Genomic DNA, 18,696 nt, shown 5'->3' with positions numbered 1-18,696 from the left:
TAGTTCCAGTAACCTCAAACTCCTGGGCTTAAGCGATTTTCTTGCCTCAGCCTGCCAAATAGCTGAGACTACAGGTGCTGGCCACAACACCTGGCTTTTAGGGATGAGGTCTAGCTCTTGCTCAGGCTGGTCTCTAACGGTTGAGCTCAGGCAATGCACCCGCCTCGGCCTCCAAAGAGCTGGGATTACAGGCATGAGGCACCGCGCCTGGCCCTGGTTTCTCTATTTTTTTAGACAAGGGTCTTGCTTTGCTCTGTCTGGTCTCAAACTCCTGAGCTGTCCACTCACCTTGGCCTCCCAGGGTGCTAAGATTACAGGAGTAAACCACAGCATCCAGCCCACCACCTAGATTTTACAATTAACATTCTATTGCTATATTCCAGTAACTGTCTCTTATTCTAGCAATAACAAATAGAAACAGAAAAAATACATACGTGTACTACACATATCCCATTCACAACAGTGGAATAAAGTATGTGTGACACACCAACAGGCACAAACAAAGCTGCAACAAAACTCTGCTCTCTCTAGACAAAGAACGGAAAAAGAACAATTCAGAAAATTTTAGATAATTGATCTAATGTAGCAAAAGCCACGAAAAAACTGTGGACTCTATTGAGTACAACGTATACTTTTCACGTGACAAGTACACTAAAAGCCCAGACATCATCACTATAGAATGCATCCACATAACACAAAACTGCTTGTACCCCTCAATCTACAGAAATTTTTAAAAATAATATAAAAAACTGTGGACTCACCCTCACCCACACCAGCAATGGCCAAGTTGGGGAGCCCAGACTTCCACTCTCAGAAGGCTGCAACAAGGCGTCCCTCCTCATCTTCCATTCGGCGTTTCTTCTCCTCTTTCAGCACAGAGGAGGCCACCAGGAATCTCTGACGTCGCTTCCACGAGGATGGAGTTAGCACCACTCCATAGTAACACAGCCATTCATCCCAGCGGTGTCAGTTTAGAAAGTGTGCGGCACACAACCTTGGCTGACCTGTTGCTATCCCATAGATGATATTATTATAGGTAGAATAACCCAGCCTTTGAGAAACATATTGCCATAAAATCATTTTGAGTCTTCGGGTTTGGGGGGTACTTTTGCTTTTGGTGCCAACCAGGCCCCTGTTAGTCAAGTGGGGTTTCCTTTGCAAGGATTGGTCAGATCTGCTGTCAATCATCCCCCAAACCATTAATTTAAAGGAAAACTAGCCTCTGCCAGAAGACTAGTTGGACAGGTGGCGCTATAAATTAGCAAGCGTATTTTCTTCCCAGTTCTCTTATTTTGAGAGCTCGGATGTTAGGCAGAACACAACAACAAATCTTCCAGTAAGGTGAGCTAACCTGTCCTTTTCAATCTGTGTAGATAGAACAAAAACAACGACAAATCCTCCAGTAACGGTGAGCTAAACCGTTCTTTTCAAGCTGTGTAGACGCAACAAAACAACAACAAATCCTCCAGTAACGGTCAGCTAAACCGTTCTTTTCAAGCTGAGTAGATAGAACAAAAACAACGACAAATCTTCCAGTAACGGTGAGCTAAACCGTCCTTTTCAAGCTATGTAGATGGAACAAAATAACAAGAAATCCTCTGGTAACAGTGAGCTAAACCATCCTTTTCAAGCTGTGTAGATGGAACAAAACAATGACAAATCCTCCAGTGGCAGTGAGCTAAACCGTCTTTTTCAAGTTGTGTAGCTAGAACAAAACGACAAATCTCCAGTAACGGTGAGCTAAACTTCCTTTTTCAAACCGTGTAGCTAGAACAAAACAATGACAAATCCTCCAGTAATGGTCAGCTAAACCGCGCTTTTCAAGCTGTGAAACGTGGGGTGGGTTTCATTTTGTAACGTACCAAAGGTGAGCTTGGTTTCGGGCCATGAGACTCTACACAAAACCATATTTTTAGGCAATTTTAAGTTATTTTCAATGTTGTAAGAAGTTTCCTTATTCCCAGGCATTGAGAAGAGGTATGTTAAAAGTTATATCCTTTATTCACTTGTTAAAAGTTATATCCTTTATTCACCCGTGAAGTTGAGAATTTAAGGAAAGGCACATTAGATATATAGTTATCTATGGAGAAAACTACCTGGCAAAATGGTTATCACAGGGGCCCTCAACAATCATACCACTGCAGCTTGATGAGGAGGGCAGAAAAGAAGAAAATTAGTGATCTGGTTCAAGATACATGCAAGATAGTACTTCGGAGAAGCCCCAGAAATAGTTAGGAGGACACTTGGAAGGGAGTCTATTTTGTTGGCATTCAAACTGGTGGGATCAAGCCATTATAATTTAAAAGACGATGTCAAACTTCCAGTTTAAGATATTAGCCTGAACAAATGTGTTTTCCTCCCAAATTAACTTCAAGTGAAAGAAGAAATATGTAAGAATAACACTATAGGGTAGCGCCTGTGGCTCAGTGAGTAGGGCGCTGGCCCCATAAACCGAGGGTGGTGGGTTCAAACCCAGGCCCCGCCAAACAGCAACAACAACAAAAAATAGCCAGGAGTTGTAGTGGGCGCCTATGGTCCCAGCTAACTCAGGAGGCTGAGGCAAGAGGATAGCCTAAGCCCAAGAGCTGGAGGTTGCTGTGAGCTGTAATGCCATGCACTCTACCCAGGGCAACAGAGTGAGACTCTGTCTCTAAAGAAAAAAAGAAAAAAAAAGAATAGCACCATAGGGCTGCACCTGTGACTCAAAGGAGTAAGGTGCTGGCCCCGTATGATGGAGGTGGTGGGTTCAAACCCAGCCCTAGCCAAAACTGCAACAACAACAACAAAAAAAAGAATAGCACTATAATCACAAGGCATAACAAGGAAGGGTATTATTAGCAGACCTAAATTCTGAGAATTTACTTGAAGATAACAGAACAAGTAGGATAAAATTGGTTGAGAATCCAGAGTCAATGAATTCTTACACTATACAGATATGGAAGAGGGCTGTTGTAAAAGTGAATTCTTCATTTTCTAACATAGGCCCAAAAGACAGAGGATGTCACAGTCATCTGAATCGGAAGAAGAGAGTGATGATGGGGCCATGTCAGAAGACAACAGTGAGTAAATGGACTAATAAAACCTAGAGTTCATATTAAGTAATTTTTAACAATATTATCTAGGAAGCATGAGTAAATTATTAAGAAATAATTCCTGGGAAGGAGGGAAGATTAAAAAAAAGAAATTATTCCGGGTGGCGCCTGTGGCTCAAGGAGTAGGGCGCCAGTCCCATATGCCAGAGGTGGTGGGTTCAAACCCAGCCCAGGCCAAAAGTCACAAAAAAAAAAAAAGAAAAGAAAAGAAATTATTCCTAAGAAGATCAAGCATAACTAAACAATAAAAAAATAGGAAGGTGGAATTGGGGTTAGAGGATGGTGGCCAAGAGGGCACTCCTCTTTTTACTTTGTTGTTTCACAGTGAGAATTAATCCATTTAATATTTTAGCAAAAATTTTAAGCAAAAATTTTGAAAATGGAGAAGATGGGGGTGTATATTGGCATAACATTTCTGAAGGGTGATATGGCAACCTATCCAAATTTTAAATATACCTTCCCAGTGACCCAATTCTACTTCTTCAAATATATGCTCAGCAATATTTTTATACATGCACAAAGATTTATGTTGCAGGATGTTCATTGCAACATGTTTGTAGTCACAAAAAATAGGCTAATGGTTAGATAAAATGTGGTATATCTTTACTGTAAAATATTACACAGCTCTTAAAAAGAATAAGGTAGATTGCTATGTACTGTCATGCAAAGATCTCTAATATATATTAAATGAAAAAGTAAATCGTAGAGCTCTTCAGTAATGATGCCATTTTTGTTTAAAAGTGCCAAAGCTGCCTATTTGTACATATACAAGTATATATACAAATGCTGAGGAAGGCAATGCACCAAACTTAACAGGGAAGGGAAACTTTCCTGCTTTTATTCTATATTCTTCTATATTGTTTGATTTTTTTCTTACAAGAAGAATGTGTTTGTATATCATCTATATAAGTAAACAATACTGAAAGGTAACCATTAATAGAATGTAAGCAGTCTATAGAATTTCCCATACACTAATAGTTGGAAAAGGAACAAAGAAAAGTTATTCAATCCAGCAAAAGTAAAGTAAGGGGGGAAGAAAACAATATTAAAGGGATATGATTATATTTTTTAAAAAAGGATAGGAAGGGCGCCTGTGGCTCAGTGAGTAGGGCGCTGGCCCCATATGCCGAGGGTGGCGGGTTCAAACCCAGCCCCGGCCAAACTGCAACAAAAAAATAGCCGGGCGTTGTGGCGGGTGCCTGTAGTCCCAGCTGCTCGGGAGGCTGAGGCAGGAGAATCGCGGAAGCCCAAGAGTTAGAGGTTGCTGTGAGCCGTGTGACGCCACGGCACTCTACCCCAGGGCGGTACAATGAGACTCTGTCTCTACAAAAAAAAAAAAAAAGGATAGGAAGGGCCCGTCTCAGTGGCTCACGCCTGTAATCCCAGCACTCTGGGAGGCTGAGCTGGGTGGATTGCTAGGGCTCACAGGTTGGAGACCAGCCTGAACCAGAGCGAGACCCCCATCTCTAAAAATAGCCAGGCATCGTGGCGGGCATCTATAGTCCCAGCTACTTGGGAAGCTGAGGCAAGAAAATCACTTGAGCCCATGCATTTTGAGGTTGCTGTGAGCTGTGATGCCACAGCATTCTACCAGGGGCCACAAAATGAGACTGTCTTAAAAAAAAAAAAAAAGATAGGAAAATGTACGTATACTATGCAACCCATAAAAATAGTGAGGTAGATCTATATATACTGACAAGGAAAGATGTCTATGATAATTATATTAAGCAAAAAATAAATAAAGCCACATAACAATTCATATAGTATGATCCACTTTTTTAAAAAATGGCCAAAACTGTATAAATGTATAGAAAAATTAGAAAAATATCTAATTGGCAAACTGTTAATTACCTGTGGTTAATTGAGGTGGGGCAATGGGTTTAGTTGGGGAGCATGGAGTAAGGGGATTATATCACCTTATTTTGTAGTCAAAGCCTATTGAGACCTAGACATTTCTTGTTCTTTTTTTTTTTTTTTTTTTTTGGTAGAGTCTTACTTTTCGCCTTGGTAGAGTGCCGTGGCCTCATAGATCACAACAACCTGAAACTCTTGGGCTCAAGCAATTCTCTTGCCTCAGCCTCACAAGTAGCTGGGACTACAGGTGCCCGCCACAATGCCTGGCTACTTTTAGAGATCGGGGATCTTGCTCTTGCTAGACTGGTCTTGAAGTGAGCTAAGGCAATCCACCCTCCTCAGCCTCCCAGACTATAGGATTATAGGTGTGAGCTACCGTGCCTGGCCAATACCTGGACATTTCTAATTGTATCATGTTGTTCTTTTCCCTGTTTGAAGCCCCTCAGTGGTTACCTACTGGATAGAATACAAATCATGACCTACTGGATAGAATACAAACCATGGAGCATGTCATATATATAATGCCCACCATGATCTGAACCTGCCTTCCTCTCTGTCTTCATCTCCTACCATTCCCTTACAGGTCTACTGCATATCAGTCACACAACATGAGAATACAGATTTTTCTCTGTATCAATGGGGGATTGGTTCCATTTACCAAAATACATGCATACTCAGTCCTACAGTTGGCCCTCCAGAACCCCCCTCTGTATATACAGGTTTCAAATCCCACAAGCACTATTTTGTATCTGAGTTTGATTATGCATGAGGGACTGGCAGATACAGAAAATCAACTATAGGGCGGCGCCTGTGGCTCAGTGAGTAGGGCGCCGGCCCCATCTGCCGAAGGTGGCGGGTTCAAACCCAGCCCCGGCCAAACTGCAACAACAAAAAAAAAAATAGCCGGGCATTGTGGCGGGCGCCTGTAGTCCCAGCTACTCGGGAGGCTGAGGCAAGAGAATCGCGTAAGCCCAAGAGTTAGAGGTTGCTGTGAGCTGTGTGACGCCACGGGGCACTCTACCAGAGGGCGGTACAGTGAGACTCTGTCTCTACAAAAAAAAAATAAAATAAAAATAACAACGGGTTCAGTGCCTGTGGCTCAAGCGGCTAAGGCGCCAGCCACATACACCTGAGCTGGCGGGTTCTAATCCAGCATGGGCCTGCCAAACAACAATGACAGCTGCAATCAAAAAAAAAAAAGAAAATCAACTATATTTATTGAAAGACATCCCTGTATCAGTGGGCCTGTGCTATTTAAACCCATGTAGTTCAAGGGTCAACTGTACTTACATTTACTTAAGCAGACCATGATCTTTCTCATGCCCACATGTCTTTGTAAGGAACTGCTCCCTCTTGCAAGTAAGAGGTAGAGATCTCACCATTCTGAACCTACAAATTAAATTGAGATTTGTATGATTAATATATAAATTACAACAAATCTAAGCCCTTGTCTTGGGGACCATGGAAAAATACCTTCTTCCACCAGTTTGGAGGGTGCTTCCCCCTAACCCCTGAATGATTTCAAAGAATCCATAAGATATGCTTAAATGTTCTAAAAATCAGTCCTAACTGTAGTTTGCCACATACCAGCTATTCTTTCTCCAAATCACCATGTTCTAACTATCAACAGGTCAACACTTGCTGTCTTTAAAAAGAATGTGTGAGATGTATATATTTATGGACCATATAATAAAACATAAATCCAGGAATCCATCATCAGTGTAAGAACTAGAATGGTGGTCCCAACCTTTTTGGTACCAGAGACTGTTTTCATGGAAGACACTTTTTCCATAGGTGGTGAGGGGAGGATTAGATTCTCCTAAGGAGTACACAACCTAGATCCCTCACATGCACAGTTTACTGTAGGGTTTGCACTCCTATGAAAATGTGATGCCAACCCTGATCTGATAGGAGGTGGAGCTGAAGCAGTGATGTGAGTGATGGGCAGTGGCTATAAGTACAGATGGAGCTTTGTTCTCTTGCTTGCCACTCACCTCCTGTTGTGCTGCCTAGTTCCTAACAAACCATGGACTGGTACCTGTCTGCATTCTGGGGGTTGGGGACTGCAGTACTAGAACATTACTGATGCTTTTGAATCTACCTAAATTCTCTTTCCCTAAAATTCACCCCACACTTAGAGCAGTTTCCTATCCTGGATCTTATGTTCATTATTTCCTTTTTTTTTTTTTTTTAAGACAAGGTCTCACTATGTTGCTCAGGCTGGTATCTAATTCCTGTGCTCAAACAATACTCCAACCCCACCTACTCAGTAACTGGAATTATAGGCACATGCTGCCTAGCCTAGCTATTTCCCTTCTATATTTTAATAATTTTATCATATTATATACGATTTTCTTATTTTTGAGCTTTATAAAAAGGTTATCAAATCAGGTGGCGCCTGTGGCTCAAAGGAGTAGGACACCGGCCCCATATACTGGAGGTGGTGGGTTCAAACCTGGCCCTGGCAAAAAAATGCAAAAAAAAAAGGTTATCAAACCATACATATTCTGTGATTTTCTTTTTTTTTTTTTTAGAGACAGAGTCTCACTTTATGGCCCTCGGTAGAGTGCCGTGGCATCACACAGCTCACAGCAACCTCCAACTCCTGGGCTTAAGCGATTCTCTTGCCTCAGCCTCCCGAGTAGCTGGGACTACAGGCGCCCGCCACAACGCCCAGCTATTTTTTGGTTGCAGTTCAGCCAGGGCCGGGTTTGAACCCGCCACCCTCGGTATATGGGGCCGGCGCCTTACCGACTGAGCCACAGGTGCCGCCCCAGATTTTTTTTTTCTTCATATAACATTGAGACTTATGCACATAGCTATAATTCATTCATTTTTCAATGCTGTATAGAATTTAATTTTTGTGAATATACTACAATTTATTTAGCCATCCTCTTAGCAAAGAATATTCTCGGCCAGGCGTGGTGCCTCACGCCTGTAATCCTAGCACTCTGGGAGGCCTAGGCTGGTGGATTGCTTGAGCTCACGAGTTCAAGACCAGCCTCAACAAAAAGCAAGACCTCGTCTCTAATAAAAATAGAAAAACTTGGCTCAGTGCCTATAGCTCAGTGGTTAGGGCACCAGCCACATACACTGGGGCTGGCAGGTCCAAACCCAGCCTGGGCCTGCTAAACAACAATGCCAACTACAGCAAAAAAATAGCCGGGCACTATGGCGGGCACCTGTAGTCCCAGCTACTTGGGAGGCGGAGGCAAGAGAATCGCTTAAGCCCAAGAGTTTGAGGTTGCTGTGAGCTGGGATGCAACAGCACTCTACGCAGGGCGACAGCTTTTCTGTCTCAAAAAAAAAAAAAAACTGGCTTGTATACCCATAGCACAGTGGTTACAGTACCAGCCACATACACCGAGGCTGGCGTGTTTGAACCTGGCCCAGGCCAGCTGAACAACAATGACAACTGCAACAAAAAAATAGCCAGGAGCAGTGGCGGGTTCCTATAGTCCCAGCTACTAGGGAGGCTGAGGCAGGAGAATCACTTAAGCCCAGGAGTTTGCAGTTGCTGTGAGCTGTGACACTACAGCTCTCTACCGAGAGCGACATGATGAGACTCTGTGTCAACAACAACAACAAAACAATGACAACTACAACAACAACAAAAATCCGGGTGTTGTGGAGGGCACCTGTAGTCCCAGCTACTTTGGAGGCTGAGGCAGGAGAATTGCTTAAGTCCAAGAGTTTGAGGTTGCTGTGGCTGTGACACCATGGCACTCTACCCAGGGTGACAAACTTGAGACTCTGTCTCAAAAAATATATATATTGAAGTCTGTATCAAAAGTGATGCTGACTAGGAACAGAAATCCTTAGTATGTTTTAAATCTGTTTCTCTTTTGTGCCACAACTAAACATTCTCCAAATCTCTATTTTTAGCATATTTATTATATCCAAATGCAAGGATAAGCAATTTTTTTCTGTTAATGGACTAGAAAGGAAATATTTTAGGCTTTCTGGGCCATATGGCCTCTGTCACAACTCTGAACTCTGTTGTTGCAACACAAAAGCAGCCACAGGAAATATGTTGTAGACAAATGAGTATGGCAGTGCTCCAATAAAACTTTATTTACAAAAACAGGCAAAGGTTGAAGTTTGGTCCGTGGGCCATAGTTTCCCTAACTCTGCTCTAGTTCATATGAATTCCTGTAGTATTGCCTAGTATTGTGATCATATTATCAAGCATTTGTCCTATTTCCCATCGTCAACACTCACTCCCCACCAGTTCCTTTGTGTTTCTCACTTCCCATATATAAGGGTGAGCCCAACCTCTAAGTCCAATTCCTGAAGCAGTGTAGTGCAAGGTTAGAAACATTACCAGTAGTCACAGCTCCAACAGCAGTTAGGACCCATGAGTAATATTTGGTGCTAAGAGCCTGGGAATTGCTACACCAGATTTGAGACTGGGATGCTGCATTGATTTCCCTCATTAGCTCTCCATGGTCTCTGGTTTGGACTGAAGTTATGCTCGAATAACCAGTCTCCTTGCAATTTCATGAATATGCCTTATTCTTTCTCACCTTTGGGATTTAAATGTACTCTCTATTTTCCTTCTTCTTGCTCCCTGCCCCCTTACACTCCCCTTGCCTAATTTCTGCTCACTCTTGGGGATTTAAATTAAATTTCTTTCTATGGAAGCTATTGTTAACCCCCTCCTCCCAACTTTCCTCTACTCCACCCCACCTCACTATCCTGGGCTGGGCTGAATATTCTCCCTCTGTGTTCCCATAGCAGCCTTTATTGCTCTGTCCTATAATTGTCTGTCCCACCCACTAGGCCAGTTGAGAACTGTTTGAGAGCAAGGGTTGTCTTTGTATCCTCAGTGAGTAGATCATAATGGGTCCTCAGGCAAGGTTTGTTCAGTTTTTGCCTGGATTTGGCCAGGAAAAAGAGCTGGTTTCTACCTCCTGCGAAAATCAGCCACTGTCCAGTCAGGAATGGACTAAGTCTGTAAAGCCAAATTACTACCTCCTTAAATGTGCATTGCTTTCTACATTGTCCCACCTGCTTGATGATAGTCTAAAATGCCTACAACTTTGGTCTCCTTTTGGGGAGATTCAGCCTGTGATTTGGCTCATCTCAAGAAAGGAATTACTTTATTATTCTTCACTTTTTTTTTCTCCTGGGGAACAGAACACTAAATGTTTTTTCCTAACTCATCCACTACTTGAGACTATTTTATTGCATGTCTCCTTAGGAAATTGTAAACTATGGAAGGTAATGCATTTTAAGTTAGTGTAGAATTGGGTTTAAGTCTGTGTGTTTTGTGACTTTGGCAGGTAATTTCAACCTCTGCTATGCTTATTTCTCATCTGTGAAGTGAGTTTGGTACTCGACTTATCTCACAGTGTAGTTATGAGGATAAAATAAGATTGTGTATGAAAGTGCTTTAAAAAAACGTAGAATAAATTACAAATTTTCTATTAGTTTTATATTCCCTCATGGCATCTAGCATCATGCCTTACCGAGGGTAGCTGCTCAATACATTCTTGTTGAATGACTAAATTGGCAAGAGAAATAATGCTATTGGTGAGAATAAAGGACATTTAATAATAGAATCAGGAAAAAATAGATGACTTTAGAGTAGAAGCTTTCATATGGTGAGTGATAATTTAAGAAGTGGACATTTATGGATAGCTCTAAACTTACATTGCTAGTATTTTCTCTTTGCTTTGCTTACAAAAAAACATTTTTCTTTTAACATGGTTTTGGCAGCTGAGATAAGCTGCCATACTTGTCTAGATTTTTTTTTTTTATTGTTGGGGATTCATTGAGGGTACAATAAGCCAGTTACACTGATTACAATTGTTAGGTAAAGTCCCTCTTGCAATCATGTCTTGACTTGTCTAGATTTTAAATATGCAGTCATCACAAAGCAGGATTGGGTCTAGACAATACTATGAGGTCAGCAAAATGTACTCTCAGAAATCTTTCCTATCTTGTTAGTCACCTTACTTCTCACCACTCTCTGTTGTAGTGCCTTCTCTTAAGTTCTTTTTACCTCAGGGCACTTAGGAATTTTATATTATCCTATTTTCCTCCAAGAGGCTTTCACCTTAAAGGGTTAGGAACAAAGTCTCCTAGGCTAATTTGCATTTAAAAAAAGGATTCCAAGAGAAGAAGGCCATGTTTTATCCAAAGAAGTGAATAAATAATTGTGAAATTTTTGGCATTAAAGGGAATATGAGGGTTTATCAGCTCACCTGAAATCATAAGATATACTTATTTTATCTACAACTGTGGCCTCTCAACCTTGGAAGAATACAGAATCACCTAGAGAACTTCTTAAAAATACTAGTAATTGAGGCCCTACTCATGGAGATTCTGTTTTAATTGGACTGACTGACTAGGTTTGGACCTGAGCAAAGATGTTTGTTTTTGTTTTTTTGAGACAGAGTCTCACTATGTCGCCCTTGGTACAATGCCCTGGTGTCACAGCTCACAGCAACCTCAAACTCTTGGGCTTAAGTGAATCTCTTGCCTCAGCCTCCCAGGTAGCTGGGACTACAGGTGCCTGTCACAACGCCCAGCTATTTTTTGTTGTAGTTGTCATTGTTGTTTAGCAGGCCCGGGCCAGATTCAAACCCACCACCTTCAGTGTATGTAGCTGGTGCCGTAACCACTGTACTATGGGTGCCAAGCCGAAACATGGTTTTTTAAAAATTCCCCAGGTACTGTAAGCTATGACCCAGGACACTCTACAGAGGGCAACAGAGTGAGACTCTGTCTCAAAAAAATAAATAAATAAAATAAAAATAAAAATACCCCAGGGAATTCCATTGTGCAGATTTGGAAACTGCTGATTTAAACCTAAATTGGCCTTTTTGTGAGAAAAAGAAAAGCTGAGTGCCATTAGATCAAACATTGAAGCAGAGTGTGGGGAACATTGAAAGTCATTGATAAAGTGAACACAAGGGTAAACATAGACTCAGCAAATCCATAAGCAAGTGTTTGGCAGCGCTATAAGAAAAAGTAATGTGTGGGGCGGCGCCTGTGGCTCAGTGAGCAGGGCACCGGCTGCATATGCCGAGGGTGGCGGGTTCAAACCCGGCTCCGGCCAAACTGCAACAAAAAAATAGCTGGGCGTTGTGGCGGGCGCCTGTAGTCCCAGCTACTTGGGAGGCTGAGGCAGGAGAATCGCCTAAGCCCAGGAGTTGGAGGTTGCTGTGAGCTGTGTGACGCCACAGCACTCTACCGAGGGCAATAAAGTAAAACTCTGTCTCTACAAAAAAAAAAAAGAAAAAGTAATGTGTGACTGGTCAGTTCTTCACTCCCAAAGCCCCAGGGAAAACAGTTTGTCTCTTTTAGTCCTTAAATCTGCTTTCTAGATGTTTCACAGGTATGACAGATAAAATCTCTGGGCTAAGTACCAAGTAAGTCAGTCTTCAGGTGATGACATAATTTTACATAAAATAGTAATGATTTTTTTTTTTTTTGAGACAGAGTCTCACTTTGTCACCCTCAGTAGAGTGCTCTGGTGTCACAGCTCACAGCAACCTCAAACTCTTGGGCTTAAGCGATTCTCTTGCCTCAGCCTCTCAGTAGCTGGGACTAAAGGTGCCTGCCACAATGCCCGGCTATTTTTTGTTGCAGTTGTCATTGTTGTTTTAGCTGGCCTGAGCTGGATTCAAACCCACCAGCCTCGGTGTATGACTGGCGCCGTAACCACTGTGCAACGGGCGCCAAGCCAGTAACCTCCAACTCCTGGGCTCAAGCAATTCTCTTGCCTCACCCTCCCAAGCAGCTGGAACTACAGGCACCCACCACAGTGCCCGGCTATTTTTAGAGATGGGGTCTCACTCTAGCTCAGGCTGGTCTCAAACCTGTGAGCTCATGCCTCGGCCTCCCAGAGAGTTAGGATTACAGGTGTGAGCCATGGCACCTAGCCCGATTAATGATTATTTTTAAGAGACAAAGGGTCATACTTTCTCTGCCCAGGCTGTGTGCAGTAGCACAGTCACAGTTCACTGCAACCTCATACTCCTGGGTTCAAGCAAATCTATAGGTGTGTGCCATGCCAGACTAATTTTTCTTTTTTAGACATAGGGTCTCACTGTGTTGCCCAGGCTAGTCTTGAACTCCTGTCTTTAAGTTATCCTATCACTTGAGCCTCCCAAAGTGCTGAGATTACAAGTGTGAGCCACATGCCAGGTCAATAGAGGATTTTGTTAAAAATATGAGATCTGTTATCTATTTACATTTTACTTAGCCCTATAGGTTCAGTACGTACTTACCGTATTTTTCTGTTTGTAATGCACTCCCATGTATAATGTATACCCAAGCTTTGGGCCCAAACTTTCAGGAAAAAAAAATATTTTGTTAAAACAAACCTTTTTAATTCAAATTTAATTTAAATTTATATTTGTTTACATTTATGCACTTGGTTTTTTGTGTGTTATAAAGGAATTCTAGCATTATTTTTTAATATATTGTGGTACAACAAATTTTATGTAACAAATAATTACAAAACACAAGAACAGATACAGGTACAAGAAATTTGATGTAATGATATTTACACACCATAGAAGGCCAAGAGCCCACTGTCAGTATCAGAAATATGGTCTTCAATTTCTACATACTGTTGCCTTCTGAAGAGTCTCTCTTTCCTCATCCCAGTAAATTTCATCCTCCTCAGTTCCATCCATACCATTGCTGATGCTGCATTTTTTAAAATGAATTCACAACTTCCTTCTTGATACCATTCCATGATCTTAGGATCTAATCACAAACTTGGGTGGTAGATGTTTTCTTCATTCTGCCTATAGGTGTTAAATCATTACCAGCTGACTGCATCCCAACATCCACTCTTTCTTCATTAGGCCCTTAAAGGGCTTGTTTTACTGGCTCCAGGCTTGTTTACTGGCTCTGCGCCTGTAGCTCAGCAGCTAGGGCGCCAGTAACACACACCAGAGCTGAAGGGTTTGAATCCAGCCCGGGCCTGCCAAACAACAATGACAACTACAACCCCCCCCCCAAAAAAAATAGCCAGGCATTGTGGTGGGCACCTGTAGTCCCAGCTACTTGGGAGGCTGAGGCAAGAGAATCGCTTAAGCCCAAGAGTTGGAGGTTGCTGTGAGCTGTGATGCCATGGCACTGTACCCACAGCAACAGCTTAAGAAAGAAAAAAAAAAAGGGCTTGTCTGTCTCTAAAAGAAAAAAAAAAAGGGCTTGTTTACTGGCCAGGTTCCATGGCTCACACCTTTAATCCTAGCACTCTAGGATGCTGAGGCAGGAGGATGGCTTGAGTTCAAGACCAGCCTGAGCAAGAGTAAGACCCACTCCCCCATCTCTACTAAAAATAGAAAAATTAGCTGGGCATCCTGGTGGGTGCCTGTAGTCCCAGCTACTCTAGAGGCTGAGACAGGAGGATCACTTGAACCCAGCTTTGAGATTGCTGTGAGCTAGGATGTCACCAGGACACTCTAGCCTGGGGCACCAGAGTGAGATTCTGCCTTTAGAAAAAAAGGGCTTGTTTACTAACAGATCAAGAGGTTGCAGCTGGCTGGTTATCCCACCAGGTATCACAGCAAGTTGGATTTTCAAGTCCTCTGTGATTGCTTTTGCACTTTGTTTAGCTGTGACTTTTTTTTTTTTTAAGACACAGAGTCTCACTTTGCCGCCCTCGGTAGTGTGTTGTGGCGTCACAGCTCACAGCAACCTCCAGCTCTTGGGCTTAGGCGATTCTCCTGCCTCAGCCTCCCCAGGAGCTGGGACTACAGGCGCCTGCCACAACACCCAGCTATTTTTTTGTTTGTTTGTTTTGCAGTTTGGCCAGGGCCGGGATCAAACCCACCACCCTTGGTATGTGGGGCCGGCGCCCTACCCAATGAGCCACAGGCACCGCCCTACCTGTGACTTTTGCTGCAAATTGACTTTTGCTGCAAGTTCCTTATAAGTTCAACAAAAACTGATTACCATATTCCAGGGTATTATTTTCCATACAGATATCATTATTGCTTTCTAGAGTTATATTGTTAATTTATAAGCATAAATAAAAGAATTAAAAATATTTACATAAAGGCCGGGTGCGCATGCCTATAATCCTAGCACTCTGGGGGGCCAAGAAGGGTGGATTGCCTAAGTTCACAGAGTTCAAGACCAGCCTGAGCAAGTGCAAAACCCCTTCTCTAAAAGTAGCCAGGCGTTGTGGCGGGTGCCTGTAGTCACAGCTACTTGGGAGGCTGAGGCAAGATGATTGCTTGAGCCCAAGAGTTTGAGGTTGCTGTGAGCTATGATGCTACAGCACTCCACCGAGGGTGACAAAGTGCAACTATGCCTCAAAAAAAAAGGAGGGGGAAGGGACTCAGCACCTGTGGTTCAAGCAGCTAAGGCACCAGCCACATACACCTGAGCTGGAGGGCTCCAATCCAGCCCAGGCCCGCCAAACAACAATGGAGGCTGCAACCAAAAAGTAGCCTGGTGTTGTGGTGGGCGCCTGTAGTCCCAGCTACTTGGGAGGCAGAGGCAGGAGAATTGCTTGAGCCCAGGAGTTGGAGGTTGCTGTGAGCTGTGATGCCAGAGCACTCTACCCAGGGCAACAGCTTGAGGCTGTGTCTCAAAAAAAAAAAAAAAAAAAGGATGTGCGGGCGGTGCCTGTGGCTCAAAGGGCTAGGGTGCCAGTCCCATACGCTGGAGGTGGTGGGTTCAAACCCAGCCCCAGCCAAAAAAAACCCACAAAAAAAAAAAAAAAAAAGGATGGGCATTATATTTGGGTCATACTAATTCCACATCTAATATATATTTTTTGACACAAGGGTTTCACGTTATCACCTTCATAGAGTGCTTTGGCATCATAGCTCACAGCAACCTCAAACTCTTGGGCTTAAGCAATCCTCTTGCCTCAGCCTCCCGAGTAGCTGGGACTGCAGGAGCCCGCCATAATGCCCAGCTATGTTTAGGGATAGGTCTGGATCTTACTCAGGCTGGTCTCAAACCTGTGAGCTCAGGACAATACCCCTACCTTGGCCTCCAAGAGTGCTAGGATTACAGGCATGAGCCACTATGCCCAGCCATAATGCACATCCTTATTTTTCCCTCAAAAAATTTGGCCAAGTTTTTATAAAAAATAAATAAAAATAAAAATAAAATTTTGGCCAAAACAAGTGCCATTATACATGGCAAAATACAGTAAGTTCCTAGCCCAACCCTCACCTTTTTTTGTAGAGATGGGATCTTGCTGTGCTATTTAGACTGATCTCCAATTCATGGGCTCAAGCAGATCCTCCCATATTAGCCTCCCGAAGTGCTGGGATTACGGGAGCCACCATGCCTGGCCTTAAGTTCTTTGCTTTTATAAAGCAACCCCATGACGGGAAAAGGATGAATTCACATTCTGCATTTAGATTATCTTTGCTTGAACTTTGGCCTCCTCTACCATTCCCGGCAGCCATTGTTGTTGATAGCATAACAAAGCCCTTATTATGATATTATCATTATTGTCTCAGCACTGCTTGCTTTGCCTTCTCTGTAATTCCTTCAAAGATAGTCCTTAAGAAGAGTGGGGGAGGTTCAGTGCCTGTAGCTCAGGGGCTAGGGCACCGGCCACATATACTGGGGCTGGCGGGTTTGAATCCAGACCGGGCCTGCCAAACAACAATGACAACCACAAAAACAGCCAGGCTTTGTGGCAGGTGCCTGTAGTCCCAGCTACTTGGGAGGCTGAGGCAAGAAATTCACTTAAACCCAAGAGTCGGAGGTTCCTGTGAGCTGTGACGCCACAGCACTCTACTGAGGGTGACATAGTGAGACTTTGTCTCAAAAAAAAAAAAAAAAAAGTGAGGGAAAAAAGAAAAATGGACAGAGAAAATAGACTGCCTTTTTTTAGATCTGCACATTCTTTTTACTTATTTATTTATTTTAGAGATATGGTCTCATTCTGTCACCCAGGCCGTAATGCAGTGGTGCAATCATAGCTCAAGGGATACTCTCACCTCAGCCTCTGAAAGTGCTGGGAATACAGGTGCAAGCCACTGAGCAGGCCTTGACACATTCTCAAAACTATCTTTCTCTTCCTTCTTTCTTTTTTTCTCTCTCTTTCTTCTAGGCAGAGTCTCACTTTGTTGCCCTTAGTAGAGTGCCTTGGCATCACAGCTCACAGCAACCTCAAACTCTTGGGCTTAGGTGATTCTCTTGCCTCAGCCGCCCAAGTAGCTGGGGCTACAGGCGCCCACCACTACACCCGCCTAGTTTTTTGTTTGTTTGTTTGTTTGTTTTTTGGCCGGTGCTGGGTTTGAACCCGCCACCTCCGGCATATGGGACCAGCGCCCTACCCCTTGAGCCACAGGCGCCGCCCTAGTTTTTTTTTTTTTTTTTTTAAGAGATGAGGTCTTGCTCTGGCTCAGGCTGGTCTCAAACTTACGAGGTCAGGCAATCTACCTGCCTCAGTCTCCCAGAGTGCTAGCATTACAGGTGTGAGCCACGTGCCTGGCCTCAAATTATGCTTTCTTTAGAATCATCTTTAGTATTTTCCTGAGCAAGCAGTCTCTTTTAATGTTAAGGAAAATCCCACCCATCGGACAACAAAGATTCCAGGAGTATCTATCTAGTGGCAAGCCCTTGCTATACAATGTCTGGAGAGGACCTAAAACCCAGTACCCTGGGGAATCACTGTGATCAAAAGTGGGTTACACTGCCTTTTAAGGAAAACGCCTACAGAAATAGGGGAATGGACATTAGAAAAAGTAGTCCTCTGTTTTCATCTGTGCATTTCTGCCATTACACATATACTTATATCTATAAATAACTTTGTTAAAAGAAGGCAAATAATAACTATACCTCATCTAGCAGCATTGTAAAGGTTAATTAATGTTTCTAAGGCATGAGTTGAACTCACAAGATGAAAGATCCTACACATGGAGTATGTGTTAAGTGCCCGATCTAGTTTAGTCTGATAATGGCTATAATTGTATGGTGTCCTACATTACACATCTTGATTATTGTGGCTTCAATGATGTTAACCTTGAAAATATATCTTAATGTTGAAAATGTCTTTAACATTTGGGTGTATACAATATATGCTTGTTTTAGCTAGCCCCAACTGGTTGATTTTTTTTTTTTTTTTTTGAGACAGAGTCTTACTTTGTCACCCTTGGTAGAATACTATGGCCTCATAGCTCACAGCAACCTCAAACTCTTGGGCTCAAGCAATTCTCTAGCCTCAGCCTCCCTGGTAGCTGGGACTATAGGTGCCCACCACAACACCTAGCTATTTTTTGTTTGTTTGTTTAGCAGGCTGGGACTGGGTTTGAATCCAGCAGCCCTGGAGCATGCAGCGGCGCCCTAACCACTGAACTACAGGCGCCCAGCCGAACTGGTTGACTTTTGATGTAAAAAATGTTTTACAAAGCAACATGGGATGTTTTTCTTCTTTTTAAATTGGTCCAAGGGTCCAAGAAGAAACAAAGTTGTGTTTCCCACACATGACATAGTGATATCTAAGTTGGTTTATGCCACAAAATCCAAATGTTAAACAAAAAATATTACTAAAATTACATCACATATTAAGATCTGCTAACTACAGTAGAACCTCCATAGTTGACCACCTCTCTACATTGACCACTTCCTTAAGTTGACCTCATTTTCACAGATAGGACATGTACCACATGTACAGTAGGCCTAGTTCCTTATGTTGCTACCTCTGTATATTAACCAGTTTGTTAGTATCTTGGATAGTCAAAATACAGAGGTTCTACTGTATGTGAGGATGGAACAGGCACAACATAAAATGAGAATGTAAAATGCCAAA

This window comes from Nycticebus coucang, chromosome X, assembly GCF_027406575.1.
Source record: "Nycticebus coucang isolate mNycCou1 chromosome X, mNycCou1.pri, whole genome shotgun sequence".
In the NCBI taxonomy this organism is placed as follows: Eukaryota; Metazoa; Chordata; class Mammalia; order Primates; family Lorisidae; genus Nycticebus; species Nycticebus coucang.
This window is presented reverse-complemented; position numbering follows the sequence as displayed.